This window comes from Triticum dicoccoides, chromosome 4A (assembly GCF_002162155.2).
Source record: "Triticum dicoccoides isolate Atlit2015 ecotype Zavitan chromosome 4A, WEW_v2.0, whole genome shotgun sequence".
Lineage (NCBI taxonomy): Eukaryota > Viridiplantae > Streptophyta > Magnoliopsida > Poales > Poaceae > Triticum > Triticum dicoccoides.
The window spans coordinates 338,816,128-338,838,158 of NC_041386.1; the positions used below are offsets into that span (position 1 = coordinate 338,816,128).

The 22,031-nt window shown below is 41.9% G+C and overlaps 1 long non-coding RNA gene across 5 annotated transcripts; it reads left to right on the forward strand.

Annotated features, from left to right (window-relative positions):
- The first annotated feature begins 18,463 nt into the window (after nt 1-18,463).
- Nucleotides 18,464-21,548, forward strand: LOC119285888. 5 transcript variants are annotated; one of them, XR_005139953.1, is made up of 3 exons: nt 18,464-20,357; nt 20,460-21,009; nt 21,164-21,548. It is a non-coding gene; the product is annotated as an uncharacterized LOC119285888 (long non-coding RNA). The 5 variants fall into 5 exon arrangements; XR_005139951.1 differs by having other exon boundaries at nt 18,466-20,357; nt 20,460-20,605; nt 20,904-21,548; XR_005139952.1 differs by having other exon boundaries at nt 18,466-18,894; nt 20,095-20,357; nt 20,460-21,548.
- The last annotated feature ends 483 nt before the right edge of the window (nt 21,549-22,031 follow it).

Genomic DNA, 22,031 nt, shown 5'->3' on the forward strand with positions numbered 1-22,031 from the left:
CCCTATGGGTTCGAGAATTATGTAGACATGACCGAGACATGTCTTCGGTCAATAACCAATAGCGGAACCTGGATGCTCATATTGGCTCCTACATATTCTACGAAGATCTTTATCGGTCAAACCGCATAACAACATACGTTGTTCCCTTTGTCATCGGTATGTTACTTGCCCGAGATTCGATCGTCGGTATCTCAATACCTAGTTCAATCTCGTTACCGGCAAGTCTCTTTACTCGTTTCTTAATACATCATACCGCAACTAACTCATTAGTTACAATGCTTGCAAGGCTTATAGTGATGTGTATTACCGAGTGGGCCCAGAGATACCTCTCCTACGATCGGAGTGACAAATCCTAATCTCGAAATAGGCCAACTTAACAAGTACCTTCGGAGACACCTGTAGAGCACCTGTATAATCACCCAGTTACATTGTGACATTTGATAGCACACAAAGTGTTCCTCCGGTAAACGGGAGTTGCATAATCTCATAGTCATAGGAACATGTATAAGTCATGAAGAAAGCAATAGCAACATACTAAACGATCAAGTGCTAAGCTAACAGAATGGGTCAAGTCAATCACATTATTCTCCTAATGATGTGATCCCGTTAATCAAATGACAACTCATGTCTATGGTTAGGAAACTTAACCATCTTTGATTAACGAGCTAGTCAAGTAGAGGCATACTAGTGACACTATGTTTGTCTATGTATTCACACATGTATTATGTTTCCGGTTAATACAATTCCAGCATGAATAATAAACATTTATCATGAAATAAGGAAATAAATAATAACTTTATTATTGCCTCTAGGGCATATTTCCTTCAAATCAGTGCGGTGTCAAGCCGCAAGATGATTAAGTGGCAGCTATTCACCACATGGCAGACATTCCCTATAGAGAAGCCTACAGATGACACCCGTCCTGCGATGTATCAAGAGAATAGGTGCGGAGCTATCTAGATAGCCCGATAGGCCTTGTCGGGCGCCCAGTGATGTGACACTAAGCGGTGCATTTAATGCAATCTGTCAGCCCGCAGAGTTACGTATGATAGCACTATTTGCTATCATATCAGTGGATAATGACCACTTTGCCACTGTGGTGACCTCTTAATCTATAAAAGGAGGCCCAGGGCACTCGGAGGAGGGGTTAGAAGGTTGGAAATTTGACAACCCCAAGCCACCACACACACGTAGTCGCCACGGGCAAACCTTGTCGCGCAAGTGTACTACGCACCACCACATTCATTCTTCCATCAATCCACTAAAGCCGGAGTAGTGTCTTACGCCCCGCGTCGGCCCGAACCTGGGTAAATCGATTGTGGGCTCTTTGTCGCTCTACCGTACGCTGGTCTGCTCTTTGTGCAATGCGTCGTCCCCCTGTCGAACCAATAAGGGGCCACCCGGTCCCATAGGTGGCCTTGGAAATCCCGTGACATCTTTGGCCTGCCAGGTAGGGGGGCGCTTGCGCACATGACGAGGAGTCTCGAAATGGTCGAGAAGTAAAGATTGATATATTGGATGACTATATTTGGACACCGAATGAGTTTCGGGGGCAAACCTGAAAGTGTACGTCGTGCGTCATCTTCATCGACATTTTCATCCTCAACGGCGCCATCGACCATGACGCCCAAGAAGAAATCTGGCACCTCATCCCATCCATCCACCTTGAAGGCTCCTCCGCCGGCGGCTGATACGTCTCCAACGTATCTATAATTTATGAAGTATTCATGCTGTTATTTTCTCATTCTTGGATGTTTTACAATCATTTTATAGCAACTTTATATCATCTTTTGGGACTAACCTATTGACCCAGTGCCCAGTGCCAGTTGATGTATCGTAGAAAACCAATATCAAATGGAGTCCAAACACCGTGAAACTTTTTGTGGTTTTTTTATGGGCCAGAAGAATCCCGATGGGCCAAAGCAGCACCTGGGGGGTGCCCCGAGGGGGGCACAACCCACCAAGGCATGCCAGGCCCCCCTGGTGCACCCAGGTGGGTTGTTCCCACCTCGGTGGCCTCCCGTTCCCCTTCTTTGCACTATAAATTCTAAAATAATCTGAAACCCCTCAAGGTTAACCTAGATCAGAAGTTCCGCCGCTGCAAGGCTCCGTAGCCACCAAAAACCAATCTAGACCGGTTCTGGCACCCTGTCGGAGGGGGGAATCATCTCCGGTGGCCATCTTCATCATCCCGGCGGCCACCACGATGACGAGGGAGTAGTCCACCCTCGGCGCTAAGGGTTTGTACCAGTAGCTATGTGATTTATCTCTCTCTCTCTCGTGACCTATATCATGGGCTTTGTTAATATAGTCGGATCATATGATGTTGCTCCCCTCTATACTCTTGTTGTGATGAATTGAGTCTTTATCCTTTGAAGTTTTGTCTTGTCGGATTGAATATTCAGATATGAGAACACATGATATATGTCTTGCTGTCTGAATACTTGAGGTGACAATTGGGGTCTCTTATTGATTCACTTGACATATGTTATGGCATTCAACTCGCGGATTCCCGCGGTGATATTGGGGTAATCTATGCATAGGGGTTGATGCACGTTTTTATTATATTTTCTCTAATAGAAACTTTGGGGTCTCTTTATAGTTCTTTGTGTGGATTGAGTATTATGAATATGAATTTCCTTTGGTGTTATTCTAGTATGAACTCTAGGATAGATCAAATGGAAAAAATAGCTTTGCGTTATTTTAGTACGAACTCTTGAATAGATCGAACAGAAAAAATAGCTTTGAGGAGGTTTCGTACCCTACAAACAATTCCTATCTTTTGTTCTCCGCTAATAGGAACTCGGGAGTGATTCTTTGCTACACTTTGAGGGATAATTATATGATCCAACTATGTTAGCACTTTTGAGACATTGCGCTAGTGAAAGTATAGACCCTAGGCCTTGTTTTTAAGCATTGAAACTCCGTTTTTGTGCCCATTTACTATTTGTTACCTTGCTGTTTTTATTTATTCAGATTATAAAAATATATTTCTACCATCCATATTACATTTTTATCGCCATCTCTTCGCCGAACTAGTGCACCTATACACTTTTCCATTGTATTAGGTGTGTTGGGGACACAAGAGATTTCTTGCAGGGTTGTTTGAGAGAGACCATCTTCATCCTACACCTCTCATGGATTGATAAACCTTAGGTCATCCACTTGAGGGAAAACTGTTACTGTCCTACAAAACTCTGCGCTTGGAGGCCCAACATGTGTCTACAAGAATAAAGTTGTGTAGTAGACATCAAGCTCTTTTCTAGCGCCGTTGCCGGGGAGGTGAGTGCTTGAAGGTATATCTTTAGATGTTGCGATTGAATCTTTTGGTTTCTTGTTTTATCACTAGTTTGGTTTATAAAAGAAAACTACAAAAAATAGAATGTTGCATCATATTATTGATCATCTTTATAATATCTTTCTTGAAAATGATGGATCGGAAAATTATGCTCAATTGTTAGAAGAAGAAGTCAATAAACTGCTTGGCACAAAATATTTGAATGATGAGCATGATTGCAATGTTGTTAATAGAAATTGTTTGAATATCCAAAATGCTAATGATGATTGCACAAGTCATGCCAAAAATGTTTCTTATAAGCATGTCACTTTTTGCGGAGTGAATTTGGAGTGCCTTTGCACACCAAAAGGGAAGATAGATTTTGTAAGAAGCATAAATATTTAGAAACGAAAAAGTTGCAAGAGAGGCTAGATGATTGTGCTGAAAGATTTATTTTTTTGCCATCCTTGTGAACTTTGCAATGAATGTGGTCATTTAAATCTCCAATGCAATTTCTTTCATGATAAAATTGTGTCCAAAAATTGTGATAACTTGATTACCCTCGAGCATCATAAAGAGCTTAGTCTTCTTTTGGGGTATGAAGAAATGAACCGTATAACTAAGGGTATTCCAAAATTTAATCTTGAGAGATTTCTTGATTTTGATCTAGAGAAAATTTATATGTTTTGTACGGTAAATTGCATTGAGAATCCTTATATTGCCAATTATCTAAAGTTAATAAAACAAATGGAATATGAAGAGAGTACTAATGAAAGGGAAAATATTTCCCAATACTCTCCTAGTGTTTATTATGATGAATCAGGTAACGAGGAGGAGCTTCCTATCCAATCAATCTCTTCAACAAGAAGCTTGAAAGAATTAATTAAACCAACACATGATGTGGTGAAGAAGAAGAAAAGAAGAAAGAATAGAGGTAAAAGGGTATCTCTCCCAAATAATGTTGCTCCCATCACCATTGTGCCTCATGAAAGTGAATCAAATATGTTGATGGAGGATGATGGTATTGATGACAATTTTGTTATGCCTATTGCTTGGTGTGATGATTATTATTGGGAAGGCAACGATATCCCTTATGATCTTGAAAATCTTTTTAGCACTTGGTTGGAAGAATATGATAATAATGTTTGCTATACTATTGGTGCCATTCATGCTATTGATAAGAATGATTGTGATGATATGCAAAACCACAAGCTTGGGGATGCTATGTTTAATGAGTATGAAATGTTTGAAGATTTATTTGCTAGAAATAATGCTTGTCCTAAGCTTGGGGATGCTTTGCTTAATGAATATGATCCTTTGATTCCTTCTACTTTCGATAAGAAAAATTATTATGATGATAGCATGCCTCCTATTTATGATGATTACATTGATGAAAGTGGGTTTGGAAGAGTGTCAACTCTAGGTAGTAGTGATCCCACTATTTTGGAGGGTGTTGAATCTTATTATAATATTGATGTAAGTGGATTTGGAGAGGTCATGACTTTATTTAGTGATACATCCACTATTTTGGAAGAGGTTTCAATTGATTATGACAATGAAGTTGCTATCTATGATGATTATTATGATGACATCTATGCCCTAAAGAGTGATAAATCGTCTATGCTTGTGCATCATGAAAAGAGTGTTGTATGTGATGGTTATATTGTTGAATTCATTCATGATGCCTCTGAAAATTATTATGAGAAAGGAACTTATGCCCTTACATATCTCAAAAATATCAAGTTTCTTCTCTATGTGTTGATTGTTTTGAAGTTGCACTTGTTTTGCCTTCCTATGCTAGCTGATTCTTGTTCCCATAAGTTGTTTGCTCACAAAATCCCTATGCATAGGAAGTGGGTTAGACCTAAATGTGCTAGTCATATGCTTCATCATCCTCTCTTTACATTTCAATTCCTATCTTTTATGCGAGCATCATTAAAATCATCATGCCTAGCTTAAAAGGCATTGAAGAAAAGCGCTTGTTGGGAGACAACCCAACACTTTTACCTACTGTTTTGTGTGTTCACATGATTATGATACTGTAGTAATCATGTTTTATTGCTTTTGTTTCAATAAAGTGCCAACTAAAGCCTTTAGGATTTTGTTGGGTGATAGTTGCTTTGATCTTGCTGAAAAACAGAAACTTTTGTGCTCACTAAAATAATTCTAGTTTTAATAGAAGAGTGCTATTGAGTTGATTATTTTTTTTGAAGATTAATATACAAATTTCTCAGGTTTTCCTAGTTTTTCAGATTTTTTGGAGTAGCAGAAGTATGGTTTGAGTACAGATTACTACAGACTGTTCTGTTTTTCACAGATTCTGTTTTTAATGCATGGTTTGCTTGTTTTCTAGTTTCTATGGCTTATATTGCTTAATATAAATTGTAGAAATGATATGATACAGTAGGCATTGTGTGGAAACAATTATGAATCTTGTCTTTGACAGTACCAAAAGTGGAATGGTTTGCTCTTTATCATACTAACCTATCTCACAAAGTTCTGTTAAGTTTTGTGTGATTGAAGTTTTCAAGTTTTGGGTGAGATATCGATATGAGGAGAATAAGGAGTGACAAGAACCTAAGATTGGGGATTCCCAAGGCACCCCAAGGTAATATTCAAGGAAGATCCAAGCTACTAAGCTTGGGGATGCCCCAGAAAGCATCCCCTCTCTCGTCTCCAACATTATCAGTAACCTCACTTGGAGCTATGTTTTCATTCGTCACATGATATGTGTTTTGCTTGGAGCGTCAATTTATTTTGTTAGGATTTGCTTCATGTTATTTATAATAATGTTTTGCATCTTTTATTTCAATAAAAGTGGCAATGACAGCCTTTGCCATGGTTATTTTGCAAGTATACATGTTGCTGTTTGAAAACAGAAAGTTTACCGCTGTTGCAAAAATTCCCTAGAAAAGTTAGAATGTTATAAAATGTTGAAACTTTTTGCAAAATGAGATCTGATAAATTTTATACAGTGTGGTAAATTTTCATAATTTTTGGAGTTAGGGAAGTATTGATACTCTTGCATTCTTTATAGATTGTACTGTTTTGGCAGATTGCTGTTACGTTTGCATTGTTTGCATATGTTTGCTTGTCTAAAGATTCTATTTGAGGATAGGAGTATTAAATATGTAGAGTAATTTAGTATGCAATGTTGAATAATAATTTTAGTGATTTTCTACAGTAGAGAATGATAAGGTTTTTGCATTGGTTTATACTAACTTATCTCACGAGTTCTTGTTGAGTTTTGTGTGGATGAAGCTTTTGAGATTTAGGAAAACCATGCTATAAAAGGAATTAAGGAGACATTAAAGCTCAAGCTTGGGGATGCCCAAGGCATCCCAAGTTAATATTTCAATAATCCTCAAGAATCTAAGCTTGGGCATTCCCCGGTAGGCATCCCGCCTTTCTTCTCCAACAATTATCGGTTAGTATCGGTTGAGCCTAAGTTTTTGCTTCTTCACATGATGTGTGCTATCCTTGGAATGTCATTTTATTTTTCTTTTCTTGCTGTTTTAATAAAATACTTAGATCTGAAAGTTTTTAAATATAATAGAGTCCTCAAATAGTTTCCAGAGAGGCTAAGTAAGCGGCATTCACATCCCGTCAACGAAGCTCTTTTCTATGTCATTTACTCTTGTGCTTCACTTATATCCTATGAGTAAATTGTTGAATAAATTGAATGTCATGAAGTTGAAATCATATCATGCCTAGTGGTAGCTTCACATTGGGTTTAGAAAGTGAAATGTTTTGAGGCTTGACAATCACAATATTGGTCATACAAGCAATTCACGAATAATTAGTATAAGGAAGAGAACTTTCACATGCAAATACACTATCATAGAAATCTTTTGTGGTTGTGAGCCCCCCATCAAAATATTATATGCCAAAATTGTTGACGTTGGACAAGAAAGACAACGTAATGGTTTATGTTTGTTCATATTCACATAGAAGTTATATTGTCATAGATCCTTCAACATGTGGTGCTTGCCCCCCATCTTTGCTAGCCAAAAATTCCGCACCAAGTAGAGATACTACTTGTGCATCCAAAAACCCTTAAACCCAAATCTTATTTTCAAGAGTCCACCATACCTACCTCAGGATTGAGCAAGATCCTTCAAGTAAGTTGTCATCGGTGCAATAAGGCAATAAAAATTGCTTCTAAAAGTGTAAGATCATTTAGTGTAGGAGAAAATTGAGCGTTGTACGAACTTGTGATGGTAAAGCAATAAAAGCGACAGACTACATAATAAAGGTTGCTATCACAAGGGGCAATATAACGTGACGTTCTTTTGCAGTAAGGGATTGAGCATACAAACAAATAAGCGCATGGCAACCTCTGCTTCCCTCTACGAAGGGCCTATCTTTTACTTTTCAGTATTTACTTTTATGCAAAGAGTCAAAGTATTCCTCTCTATTCCTTTTTATTTTCTCTTTTGGTAAGCATCATGTGGTGAGGAAAGATCTAGGCACATATGTCCAGTTGAATATGGGTAGCATGAGTTATTATTGTTGACATAACCCTTGAGGTTAGTACGTTGGGAGGCAAAATAATAAGCCCCTATCTTTCTATGTGTCTGGTTGAAACGTTTTGCTCATGTGTACAAGGTGAGTGTTAGCAATCATAGAATACTATATGATGGTTGAGTATGTGGAGGTCTTACTTAAACTCTGTTGAATAAGTTCAATTGCAATTTCTTGGTGACTAAGAACATAGGTTGTTGGGTTTCAAGAGAATTCATTGTTTGAACCTTAACATGTGAATTGGTTGCCACCATAACATGAGAAGTTTCATAAGAAAGAATTGTTGTTATGATGCTAGGAAAAGTGATTGAAATTATCATTGATCAAACTTGTCTACTTTGCTAGCATTCACACTTCATAAATTATTTCTTTTATCATTTACCTACTTGAGGACGAGTAAGAATTAAGCTTGGGGATGCTGATACATCTCCAACGTATCTATAGTTTACGAAGTATTCATGCTGTTATTTTATCATTCTTGGATGTTTTACAATCATTTCATAGCAACTTTATATTATTTTTTGGGACTGGCCTATTGACCCAGTGCCAGTTGCTATTTTTTCTTGTTTTTTACATCGCAAAAAATCAATATCAAATGGAGTCCAAACACCGCGAAACTTTTTGTGGATTTTTTATGGGCCAGAAGACTCCCGATGGGCCAAAGCAGCACCTGGGGGTGCACCGAGGGGGGCACAACCCACCAGGGCGCGCCAGGCCCCCTGGCGCGCCCAGGTGGGTTGTGCCCACCTCAGTGGCCTCCCATACCCCTTCTTTGCACTATAAATTCCCAAATATTCTGAAACCCCTCGGGGTTAACCTAGATCAGAAGTTCCGCCGCCGCAAGGTACCGTAGCCACCGAAAACCAATCTAGACCTATTCCGACACCCTGCCGGATGGGGGAATCATCTCCGGTGGCCATATGCATCTTCCCGGCGGCCACTACAATGAGGAGGGAGTAGTCCGCCCTCAGGGCTGAGGGTTTGTACTAGTTGCTATGTGATTTATCTCTCTCTCTCATGACCTATATCATGGGCTTTATTAATATAGTCGGATAATATGATGTTTCTCCCCTCTATACTCTTGTTGTGATGAATTGAGTCTTTACCCTTTGAAATTTTGTCTTGTCGGATTGAATATTCGGAGATGAGAACACATGATATATGTCTTGCAGTATGAATACTTGAGGTGACAATTGGGGTATCTTATTTATTCACTTGATATATGTTATGGCATTCAACTCGCGAATTCCCGCGGTGATATTAGGGTAATCTATGCATAGGGGTTGATGCATGTTTTTATTATCTTTTCTCCGACAGAAACTTTGGGGTCTCTTTATAGTTCTTTGTGTGTATTGAGTATTATGAATACAAATTTGCTTTGGTGTTATTCTAGTATGAACTCTAGGATAGATCGAACGAAAAAAACAGCTTTGTGTTATTTTAGTACGAACTCTTGAATAGATCGAACAGAAAGAATAGCTTTGAGGAGGTTCCGTAGCCTACAAACAATTCCTATCTTTTGTTCTCCGCTAATAGGAACTCGGGACTTATTCTTTGCTGCACTTTGAGGGACAATTATATGATCCAACTATGTTAGCACTATTGAGAGATTGCACTAGTGAAACTACAGACCCTAGGCCTTGTTTTTAAGCTTTAAAACACCATTTTTTGCCCGTTTACTATATGCTACCTTGCTATTTTTATTTATTCTGATTATAAAAATATATTTCTACCATCCATATTACACTTTTATCACCATCTCTTCGCCGAACTAGTGCGCCTATACAATTTGCCATTGTATTGGGTGTGTTGGGGACACGAGAGATTTCTTGTATTTGGTTGCAGGGTCGTTTGAGAGAGACCATCTTTATCCTACACCTCTCACGGATTGATAAACCCTAGGTCATCCACTTGAGGGAAAATTGCTACTGTCCTACAAAACTCTGCGCTTGGAGGCTCAACACGTTTCTACAAGAATAAAGTTGCGTAGTAGACATCAACGACCTCCAACGCCGCGGGGGACACGGGGGCTCGCAAGGATGTGGACGCCGCTAGGGGAGTGGTCAGAGCAGGTGGCACTGTTACCGCCTCCCCCACGACTGACACAGGGGCCAGAGCATCGGAGGAGAACAACATCAGCAGCCTCTCAACGGTCAAGTTCTGCAAGGTGCGCGCGAGGGGGTCACTCCATCCCCCCCCTTCTCACCGACTAGCATAGCCGCAGCAATGGTGCTTGGTCCGGGGTGAGCCATCGGCCTCCTCCCATACGAGCCAACCAGGCCGCTGCGCTCAATGGAGCTGCTGATCCTCGAGCACCACCGCCGCGTGACCACGTTGCCCCAGTGGTCGCCCCGCCGCAGCGTGGGCGGGCTGCCGCTGCCGCCGCCGCCACTGGCACCATCCGGAGCCAGGCGACGGTGTGGTCGACGTCATCGACATCCATGCCAAGCACGGCCACGGAGGCCATGGCACGAGCTCAGTTATTACTGAGGTTCCTGCCAGCAACCGAGCAGATGGATGAGTGGCGTGCCACCAAAAGCCTGCTCGGTTTCGCCAAAGATGGGGGCTCACGACGAGCTTGCCCACTACAACCTCCCCAAGCAACAGCCACCGCCCGCGCCGCTAGCCATATGAAGGGGCCATCCCCACGGTTCAGTCCCCACCACGGCAGCCGACGAGAACGAAGCAGAATCAAGACCCCAACGACGTCTCCATGACCTCTTCTGACCCTCGAGCATGTCCAGGCCAATGTCGAACCCCGGAAAATAGGCAACGGTGGGACGTGCGTGCCGTCGCCGAACGGCGCCGCAAGATTCCCGCTAGACCGACGGGTGTGACGACCTCAACGTTGACGAGTCTGTGCTCGGTGTTGGCAGGTGCCTACCCTTCGAGGTTGGATGCCCTAACTTTACATGAGAGCTGCGGCAAGTTTGTTGGCCGTCCGTTCGCATGTTCAAGCCAGAGATACCTGAGAAGTACGACGGGAGGCTGAACCCGGCAGAGTTCCTGAGCATCTACACCATTGTTGTCTAGGCTGCCGGGGGAAGAGATGAGAAGGTTTTGGCCAACTACTTCCCTTTGGCCCTCAAGTCCAACGTGAGGTCTTGGCTGATGCACTTGCTGGAGAACTCCATTTCGTCATGTGCAGACCTGTGCCACGAGTTCATCGGTGCCTTCACCGGTGGCCACCAAGAGCCCGACAGGCCCAGTGACCCATAGATTCTCCAACAGAAGGAAGTAGAAACTCTCCGTAAGTATTCGCAGAGATTCAGTAGAGTTTATAGAAATATTCCAAATATCCATCCGGCAGCTTTTATAGCAGCTTTCCTGTCCGATGTGCGCAACCGCCGCATTCGTTCCAAAATGAATGTGCGGTTGCCCAAGGCTGTGAAAGAACTATATACACTAGTGGACAAATGTGCCCGGATGGAAGAAGGAAGGAAGTTGCTCGGAGAGGAAGATTGCATTAATGTTCATACACAGGATGAGGATGAATCAACCAGTTAAAAGAAAGGCAAGAAGCACAGTAAGAAGCCAAGAGATAAGGTAGTTATGACTGTAGAGGGTTCAGGCACACCTAGTACCGGCAAGAAGGCCAAGGCTGAGGCCCCCGACAAGGAAGCTGCCATGTTCACTGTGTGCCGGGAGGCCGTCGCCACGGAAAAAGTTGGGAAAGGTGATGGGCCGTACTGCAAGATCCACCAGACCAAAGGCCACGACCTTCAGGAGTGTTATCAGGTTGACCTGCTTGTCAAGAGACAGAGGGAAGAATATGACAAGCGTGATAAGTAGAAAGGTCAGGATGCTGTTGGCGGTAAGGGCCGAGGCGGTGAAGCAAATCGCCCCCGACAATCCCTTTCGGAACCAAGGAAAGCCTGCTAGGGGCCAAGAGAAGGAAACCTATCACTACAAACAAAATACACTTCCGTGATGATACATGTTTGTCATAGTAGGTCACGTTTTCTGTCATGCATGTATATCCATGATGATTTTATGATAGAATCATGATAGTCATACATGTGCTATCGTAGAAGTGTTCCATGACATTACCAAAATTATCATCACGGAAGTGTCCACTTCCATGACGATAAATCGCGCGTAATAGAAGTGCTTTCATCAAGGGTGACCGACATGTGGCACCCACCGTAACGGGTCGCCATTAAGCTATGGGGTCCGGTTTTGGATCCGATAACCTGTTAACAGACCGGACCATTGAGGATTTTCCTCGTGTAAAATTGTCATTGGCCGGAGGAAACACGTGTTGGCTCACCGTTGGGACAGATGTCATCCATTCATTGGACAAGAGGCACCTATGATACGTCGACACGTGGCACGACCCAACAAAGGCCCATTCAGGTGAAAAGTCCGGCCCATTTGACTTGGTCAAAAGGTAATGGGCCGGCCCATGAAAATCCTGTTAACGGCCTGCTCGTATATAGCCCATTTATGGCCCGCTAACTCACGACCCATTACGGCCTATCGGAATTAAGCCCAGTAGTTTCATCTGGGCCATCCAATATGATTCCAGCCTGTTGTAACTTCCAGCCCATGTATGGCCCATGATGTCTTTCGGCCCATACAAGGCCATTTGTAACTCTTGGCCCATTAACGGCGCATGGTGAATCTGGCCCGCAATGAACAGTGTACCGATTTATCCCCATTAACGGCCCATTATTCCATTGGGCCGTTTCCAACCCGTGTTATCTTTCGGCTTTCTCAGGGCTCATTTATTCTTGGGCTTATTTCCAGAATTTGGTTACTTACGGCCCGTTACTGGCCTTTTCTGCTTGTGGGCCAAACTCAGCTCATGGTTACAATCAGCCCGTTTGCGTCCCGTTAATCCATTGGGCCGTTTTTATAGCGTCATCAAATATGGCCGATTAATGTAGACCCGTTATGGTTGGCCCATGAACGGGCGATTCCAAATCTAGCCCATTTACGGCCCATAATGCGGTATGTTGTTGGCCCATGTTTGGCCGATTGATGCTATGGCCCATAGAAGGCCCATTGTTTATACGGCCCTTAGAAGGCACATTGTTTCTATGGCCCAGAGGAGGCCCATGGTAACGACAATAAATATGTAGCCCATGGTTATTGTGGCCTAGTTTTAAGAAATAGGTTATTGAGGCCACTAGCAAACCGCGGAAAAAGAACTGCACTGACCACAAGCAAACAAATAAACAAGACAACAAAGAAATAAATAAGCAAGCAACTTACACTAGGCTATCACGGCTATTGCACATATTACATCCACTGGGCATCAAAGTTCGCCACTAGTGCAAATATAGGGAACAAAGCCGCATATCATATACACTGGTGTCAAAGTTGGCGACCAGTGCAAATAAACGCCACAACAAAACAAGTCCAGAACTGAAACCACTTCAAAAGAGCTCAAGAAACAATACCCTGGGTACACATAATGCTGGCATGATGCTTAGCAAGCTTATTAACTTTCTCTTGTTTGGCGCTTAAATCCTCCAGCGCTTGTTGTTGCACCGGAAAGTATGCATCTGAATTCTGCAGGGACTTTCTCAGTCCTTCAGCTTCCTATCGCAGCACATCTGATCGATGCCTTTCAACTTGAAGTTGAGACTCAAGAAGACGAACTGATTAAGGCAGCGAGTTCGAAGAGCTTGTGCCAGTAGTAGTGGCCAGTAACTCCAACACTACATCAAGACAAGACTTTTGGGTTCTCTCACTATCGTCAAGATAATTTTTATCAGCTTTCTTCGAGACCAACAGGGATGTGCCACTATCTTGAACCTTATCTGCATTACTTCCTTTACCATTGCATAACGGGGTACTATTCTTCAATATTTTCTCCGCATTCTAAAAAATAAACAAGCAGACACATCACGGGTTTACCATGTTGTATATGAAACTCATTTTGGTAAATTAGTTCAGTAGTAAAGTGGACAGGATAACAGCATGAAACAAACATATATCTATGTACCATGGTCACTTTATGGTCTATATCATTCTAGTTTTGTTGCCAAATCAAGATAGAGACACAGTTCAAATAATATTTGTTGAAGACAAAGCAAAATAGATAGAATATAAGTGTGGGAAACTATAGAGCAATAACAACACTTTAATGTGCATGGCATGAGAACATAACTGTTTATTCAATTGAAACTGAAATCAACATAGAGCAAGTTACAACAGCAAACCAGTTAAAGAAACAGGTTTAAAACATACCTGTTGTGCCATTGGAGTTCCAATTCCATCCTTCAAATTTGAAAATAGTTGGTATGAGTAATACAGTGATGCAAGAGCAAAGGAGTATGAACCATAGCTACAGAACCTGACTTGGGAACAATTCTTCTTCTCCTTTAAGCGTTGAGTTGGGATTCAGAGTGGTGGTCTCGTGCTTTGGGCACTGCAGTTCCCTTACTAACTGCTCATGTTTGGGTGCTCTGTGGTGGAGACGGTGTTGTGTCAACTAGAACTGGGTTACTATCTGCTGGGTTTGGGGTTAGAAGGGGTGTAGCTGGTTCTCTTTCCATCTGGGTAGGGGTACAATCTGTGAGAGTCTGGGTTATGTGTGGTGGGGCTGGTTCTTGGGCATGTACAACCGTGATTCTATCGGCATCAAGTGGTAGCACTATCTTTTCTGAAGACCGTGTTGTTACTCCCTTAGATACTGCCATCACCCTCTCCAATTCAAATGGCTGATAAACAAGAAAAGTAATTGAATGTACAGACATTGTATGATAGACAGGTGCAATGGATAGTGGGGAATAAAAGAGGGCATGAAATAATTCACAGTTATGTTGTCTAAACAAATAGGATAGCATGACACAGTTTGACATATATGATGCCTAACTAAACAGGATAGCATGACACCATTTCACATTATGATGGCTAACTAAAAAATATGGAAAGGCATAGTTCAAAATATGATGACTATGTAAACAGGATGACATGATATAAATATATAATGTGTTTATTAAATAGGTTGGCATGCCATAATTCACATACATGCTGCCTATGGAAACATGATAGCATGATATAATTCACGGATAGAATGACATAATTCAAAATATGATGACTGTAAACACTAAACAGGATGAGATGATATAACTATATGATGTCTTTATTAAATGGGTTGCCATGCCATAATTCAGATAGATGCTGTGTATGTAAACATGATGGCATGATATAATTCAAATATATGATTTATATAGTAAGCAAGGAAGTAGATGGCAATCCATATATGATGTAAAAACTAAGCAATGCAAGACAACATGCATGACAAGGGTAATATAACCCTGCCAAGTTTGATCATAGACCTCAGGGGGGAAATAGGACTGGTCATCAGTCTCTGAATCCTCCTTTGAGGAGCTCTTTGTAACCAGCAAGATGTCTGCTTCAACAGGTAGCATTGTCTGCTCTGAATACCTTGTTTTCACTCCAGATACTTCCATCACCGCTTCAAATGGCTGATGCACAGGAAGAGTAGTTGAATATACAAACGTTGTCGACAAATGAAACATGTAATACAAAAAAATGATAGCATGATATAATTCACATACATGATGATTGGCTAAACAACATGGCATTGCATAATTCGCATATATAATGCCTTTGCAACAAGATAGCATTGCATAATTCACATATATAATGTCTTGCAACAAGATGACAATGCATAATTCACATATATGGTAATTAGACACTAAACAGGTGGCATTCACACAAAGCATGTCTAAACTAATCAAATGACATAGCAATGCAAGACACCATACGCACGATATAAGCAACATAACCCTGCCAAGTTAGAGCATACACCTCGGGCAGGAAATAGGACTGGTCATCTATCTCTGAATCCTCCTGTGAGGAGCTATCCGTAACCAGCGAGATATGTGCTTCGTTAGATAGCATAACCCTGCCAAGTTAGAGCATACACCTCAGGGAGGATAGGACTGGTCATCAGTCTCCAGAATTTTCCATCATTGTGTCAAATGGCTGATGCACACGAAGAGTAGTTGAATGTACTAACATTGTTGAAAAATGTAGTACGTAGCAGAAAAAAGGATGGCCTAATATAATTCACATATAAGATGACTGGCTAAGCAAGATGGCATTGCAAAAATCACATATATGATGCCTGGCTAAACAAGATGGCGTTGCATAATTCACATAAACGACGAATAAACTAAATAGATGGCATTCACACAAAGCATGTCTAAACTAAGCAGATGACATATTTGATGTATAAAGTAAGCAATGCAAGGCACCATATGCATGATATAACCAACATCAGCATGCCAAGTTAGAGCGAAGACCTTAGGGGGTAAATAGGAGTGGTCTTCTCCTTCTGAATCCCGCTCGGAACATATATCTTCCTCCTGATTACAATCTGAAATGGGTGGAGGGGGGGCTGCCTTTGCACCTACCATGGAGCGACATATGCATGAAATTTTATTGCCACACAAGGCTCGTCTCTTTTGCTCTACATGTTCAGTTCCATTGTGTATAATAACTGGCACGTATAGGAATAAAACATAGTGAGATTATGTAAGGAGTGCATGTAGAAATCCAGAGTGATGGTAGCAACCTGTGGATAGACCCAAAACCAATGATAGCAGGCAGATAATGGCTTAAGTTAAAAAATATAGATAATGGCTTCTTTACTGTTTGTTTCCCACCCAACATGGAACTCATAGTAGACACCAGAGATTAACCAGATAGTAGATAGATACTATTGATTACGACCCCGATATGTACCCCACAACCATTTAAAAACTCAAGTTTGACCATTAGTTTGGAGTTGACTCAGAGTCTAATCAGTGACAAGGATGATAAAGTAGCATGTAATATTAAGCGATGCATAACGTAAGCAGACACGAAAGAGTGTGACCTCTCTTGCGGACCCATGTAGTCCTCGAGGTCATCTGCTCGGTTGATGATGGTAATGCAGTTGTCATGGCTACCGGTGGCGGGGAAGAAGATCTGAGGCGGCGAAAGACAGTCTAGAGGCCGGTTCCCTGCTGTGCTGGACCCTTCCATCATTGGAGCAGCTGAGCTGGGGTGGACGATGGCGCAGCAGGAGCGGGACAAACCACACAAGGTTTTCTTTGACAACTATTTGTAAGAGAAGTAATTCTGTAAGGGCTCGTTTGAATTGGAGGATTCTGACAACACAGAGATAGGAAATACACAGTAATAGGATAGAAATGCACATGAAAAACAGAGAATTTAAAAACACAAGATTTCTGCCAATCTCGGTGTTTGGTTCACAAGAATTGGAAGATCACAGAATGCAAAGAAGCATGGTGAGATTAAGTCAAACCACAAGAAAATGTATGGTTATAATGCTATTATGCTACTATCTCTTAGTCTTGTGCTTCATGAATAGGAATTTGAAAAGGAGGACAAGTGGATATTAAAATTCCTACGGTTTTTCTTTCAAGGAGACGCTAAAGGGACAAATCCTACAGTTTTCCTTTACTCCATTCCTTTGAACCAAATGCATGAATAGTAATACCATAGGAAACTTTCCAATTCCGATGTTTTTCCTTCAGTTTTCCTTTCAAGCACTGACCATTCTAGTAGGAAGGCTTGAGCAAGGAAAAGCCTACGCTCAAAAAATGTTTTTGTGCTACTTCTACTACTTTGGACCCATGCCACTGCCCTACTAGCTCAACTACCAGGCCCATCGACAAATGTATAGCTCAAACATGCAGAGATAAATAATGATGGCGTTCAAGAGAGTCCATCACGGATAGGTTAGTTGTCTGGTACCTCACTGCTTGTCATATAGTAGGAGAAACTAATCATATTTCACGTGACTACGTGTGCCCAGTGGACAATATATATAACATGCAGAGTAAAAAATAGATGCAACAAGTGTACAACCTCTTTGGCGAAGCCATGTTGATCTCAGCGTGATTGGGTTGGTCGGTGGGGATGATCCGGCTGACTTGGATGTCGAAGGAGGGGAAGAAGATCTTAGGCATCTTGAGATGGAGCCCGAGGTACTGCTCCGCTGTGATGGAGGGTTTCGTCGTTGGAGCAGTTCTGGTGAGTTGTACGACGCCGAGGCTGAAGAGGACAACATAGACAACGTTAACCTGAGTGGAATTCTAATAGCATCTCCAATAGATGACGTAAAATACATAACCACAAAGTGCTAGATGTAAAATACATTAACCGCTCATCTCTGAACTTAGCTGTCGAAATGAATTTAACTGTCGAAACTGAATTTAACTGTCGAAACTGAATTTTGCTATCGAAACTGAATTTTACTGTCGAAACTGAATGCACTAGTAGCAGAAAAGCAGCAGCAGCAGCGTGTGGGAGAGCCGGGGCAGCTGGTCGTGTAGCAGTTCATCTTCAACCTCACTACACGATGACAAAACTTTGGGGGCAATCAACTGTCGGGAAAGGTTAAGAATCCATGTCATCTTTACTGCCGGCAAAGATTTATCTGCCGAGAAAAATATTATAGGGCATCTTAACTGTCGGCAATGGTTAACCTTGAAGGGCAGTTCATCTGCTTGCATGTTTACGGTCAGACTATCTGCCTTGAAAAGTGAATGACGGCAGAATATCATTGCCCGTATGCACGTCGGCGGGCCCCAAAACTTACGGCCCAAAAAGCACGCGAGGCCGCGGGAGACGTGAAACGGTAGAAGTTACTAGAAGCACCACGAAGCCCTAATTAATTTCCCCTTCACCGCATCCACTCCTTCCCTCAGTCGCCACTCACCATCCCCAATTCCCCATCTTTCTCGCGCTAGAAGCAGCACCGCCGCCTCCCAGTGCCGCCACCCTGGATCCCCCACGCATGCCGCCGCTCTAGATCCCCACCCATGCCTCCGCCTAGTGCTGTCGCCCCCGCATCCACCACCCATGGCCCCATCTTCGGATCCCCCATCCACGCCGCCGTTGGAGGTCAGCGGCAAGTTCACAAGCGACCTTCGTGAACGGCCTGGCGATCTTGCTTCCGTCCATAGCACACAGTAGACGTTGGCGTCGGCAGGTTCGTTCACCATGGCGGTTGCGCTGGTGGGGTGAGCCTGGCCTTCGATGCGCTCTAACCGCCTTTCAACCCTCGTTGCGTGCTCCCGCCATCACGGGCAGGCCTGTAGGTCTGGCGCCCACCACCTCTCTATTCTTCTGCTTTCCACACCATGTGTCTGTACGCTGCTCCCTCTTCTTCCTTTCTGTTCCTCTGTTCTGCTAACTGAATGGTCCAGATAAAGTTTATTATCGAGAGTTTTGCTGCATGATAACTATTTTCTACGTACTAAATATGTTCCGTCGTCTCTCTTTCCCTCTTGTTAAAATCATATCCTCACTGCAGCTATAGCTTAATCAATCAAATTCATATGTCCTGTTTAGAATTTCTGCAGCGAAAAAAGCCCTCTTAATTCAAATAATAATAATTCTAGTTGTTGTTTAGATATTTTGTTGGCAATTCTACATATACATGGAGCCAATAGATGTGATTGAATATGGGCTTTTGTGGGTCTGCTGTTCTTGGTTGTTCAGAAATGCATGGCTCAAGTTTGCTCTGTCTATAAGCTTTGCAATGCTGCATGTTCAGGGAGCCAATAGATGTGACTGAATATAGATGCTAGCTCAAGTTTGCTCTGACTAGAAGCTAGTACTGGCAAATGTCGATGTGGCCAGATGACATTGTGCCAATTGAATTTGAGTCAGCTAGTAGCAATCTAGCATAAATATTTTGCTCTCAAATGCAGTTCTTTAGTTATATTTAATCCCACATGTTGTGCCCTGGTGTGTTTGTGAGATACTGAGATGTCTTGCTACTTTTATTGCGCACGTAAGGTGGCCGGGAGCTTGTAAAACTGCATGTCATATCTGATGTTTGGATATATGATTTTATTGTTTGACCCTCCCTGAAAGTACATGGTCTCATTAAATTATCTACATTTAACATGACAAGTTCCAGAATAAGTGTAATGAATATATTTGATTAGTATAAATAAGACGATATGTTCTAGAATATGAGGTAATGACAGATAACATGCATGCTTCTTAGACTGGCTTGCATATTTCGCTGTTATGAACCTGATATACATCATTCGTAAATGCTTATATCTTGCTATTATGAAAGTTATATGCTTTTTAATGATGTGATGCAGTTGTAGTGGCGTGTAATATGTATTCATTGTAATATTTTCTTAGTTTTGGAGATTGGTTAGTATTTTGTGGTTGATGGTTGTAGCTGGCTTTTTCTCCAAAAATTTACATCTGTACAAATTGACCAGAAGTCCAGAATAGTCTTATACTTAGTCTTATACTTAGCACTCCGATCTTTGTAGAAAAACCTTACTGGGTCCAAAGCTGTCCAGATGCATGGTGAATGATGGCTGAGATGTGGTTCACATGAAATGAAAAGAAAATTCTTGTGCTTGCAGGGAGCGGAAGCGGATGTTATTGTGGTCACCGTTAAGAGAGTGCTTTTTTGGCCCACTACCAAAGAAAAATGGTGGGTTCCTACTTGATTAAAACTATCATTTTTGTTCTTTTTTTCCAGAAAAGGCAAAACCGCTCAAGATTCTGCTCTTCTTCAGAATATTCACAAGTAAATGATTTTCTTGCTTGTATACAAGACATTTCAGCCACTTTCATGGAAGTAACAAAGCTGATCATTTTAATTAGGCTCACAAGCAGCTGAATTGTGTAGGTCGCTCCTCCACTCAGGGGACATGATGCCGTCCCACTGTCCCTTCATTGTGATGCTGCCGTGGACACGCATATTGGGCTGCACTCTTAGGATGGACACCAAGATTGGCTTCCTCTCGCCAGCGCTGGGGCTGTGAGGAGCATGAGGTATTGCGGCCTCATGTTGTTATTGCTAGAGTAATCTTTGTAAATTCTATCTTGACTTTTTGTAAGAAAGGATTGCTATTGCAGTGCAATTGTTCTAGGTGGTGTAGTATCTTGGCACCTTGTTAGGATTAACATGATATGCCATTTATTGTCTCTCTAATGAATACATACTACAGTACTTGCTCTTTCTAGTGTTAGTTTGGGTTTGCAGACCATCTATCCTCATAATCTGTTTACAAGATTGTTGTCTTGAAAAATATGGAATTTTTTTATGTGAAGAAGCATTAATGCATTTTAGGACTCGACGAGTTGTGTGGCCTTTGAAAAAATTGGCCTCCTCGCGTGAATGTGTTGCTTGTTCTTTGTATTTCTGCAAGACGAAGGTTTGGTAACTGATCTGATTGGTATGTCTATGATGTTCTTGTGTCCGTATATTCTTCAGTGGAATAATTGTTGTATTATTCTGACTAGCTCTTACTTTCAGGTGGTTGTCAAAATACACTATGGAACATAAATACTTGTGAGATGTATTAATTAATTAGTTGCTTCTTTTTTCAGGTTATTGTATACTGCTCTTGCACTCACAAGTTTATAGATCTGTGTTTTGTCAGCTAAACGGATCTATTGCTAGAATCTAAGGAAGTTTTTGGACATTTTAATATCTATCTGATGAAGTAGCACTCTAGGATGGATCTGTTTCTAACTGAAACCAGATGTTGTATTTAGTGATGTTGCATTTGTAGGACATATGGCCATCCCATGTATGTATGTATGGACGATGGATTGTTGTCCTTTTGGCTATGAGGTAGTACAGGACTTGTGAACCTACAAATGTATTTCTAATTATGTATGTCGTGATGTAGTATTGGACCTGTGAACCTACAGATGTATAGCTATGTATTGTTGAGATATGTATTGTTGTTATATATACGATACAACCTAATTACTCTACACGTGTGAAGTTCCATCTATACATTGTATTCTAAATTATGGTACAAAATCAAGTGGAGATAAATGACAGGTTGAACTAGAAGGGGATATTTGTGTCGGCACTATACTTAATTAAGGGCACATCCACTGCCAGGAATTCTTCTATCTGCCCTGGATTGTTAGCCTTCCGGCAAAAATCGATGTGCCGGGAATAGTTCTAACTGCCGGCAAAGCTTCAACCATCTAGGGCAGAGGAAGTGCTGGGGTTTCTTTTAACTGCCGGGAATCGTCTTTTTCGACAGGACTTTCAAGGGCAGTTTGCAAATGCCGGCAAAAGGCATTCCTGACAGTTTTTTCTGCCTCCACTAGCCCGTTTTCCTGGCAAATAAGGTGTCTCCACCCCCTGAGCTGCCAGCCACCACCGGCCAAACTGCCGTCCCCGGCCGCACACAGTTGGCGGTGCGCTGCCCCGCCCGCCCCGAAACCACTCCCCACC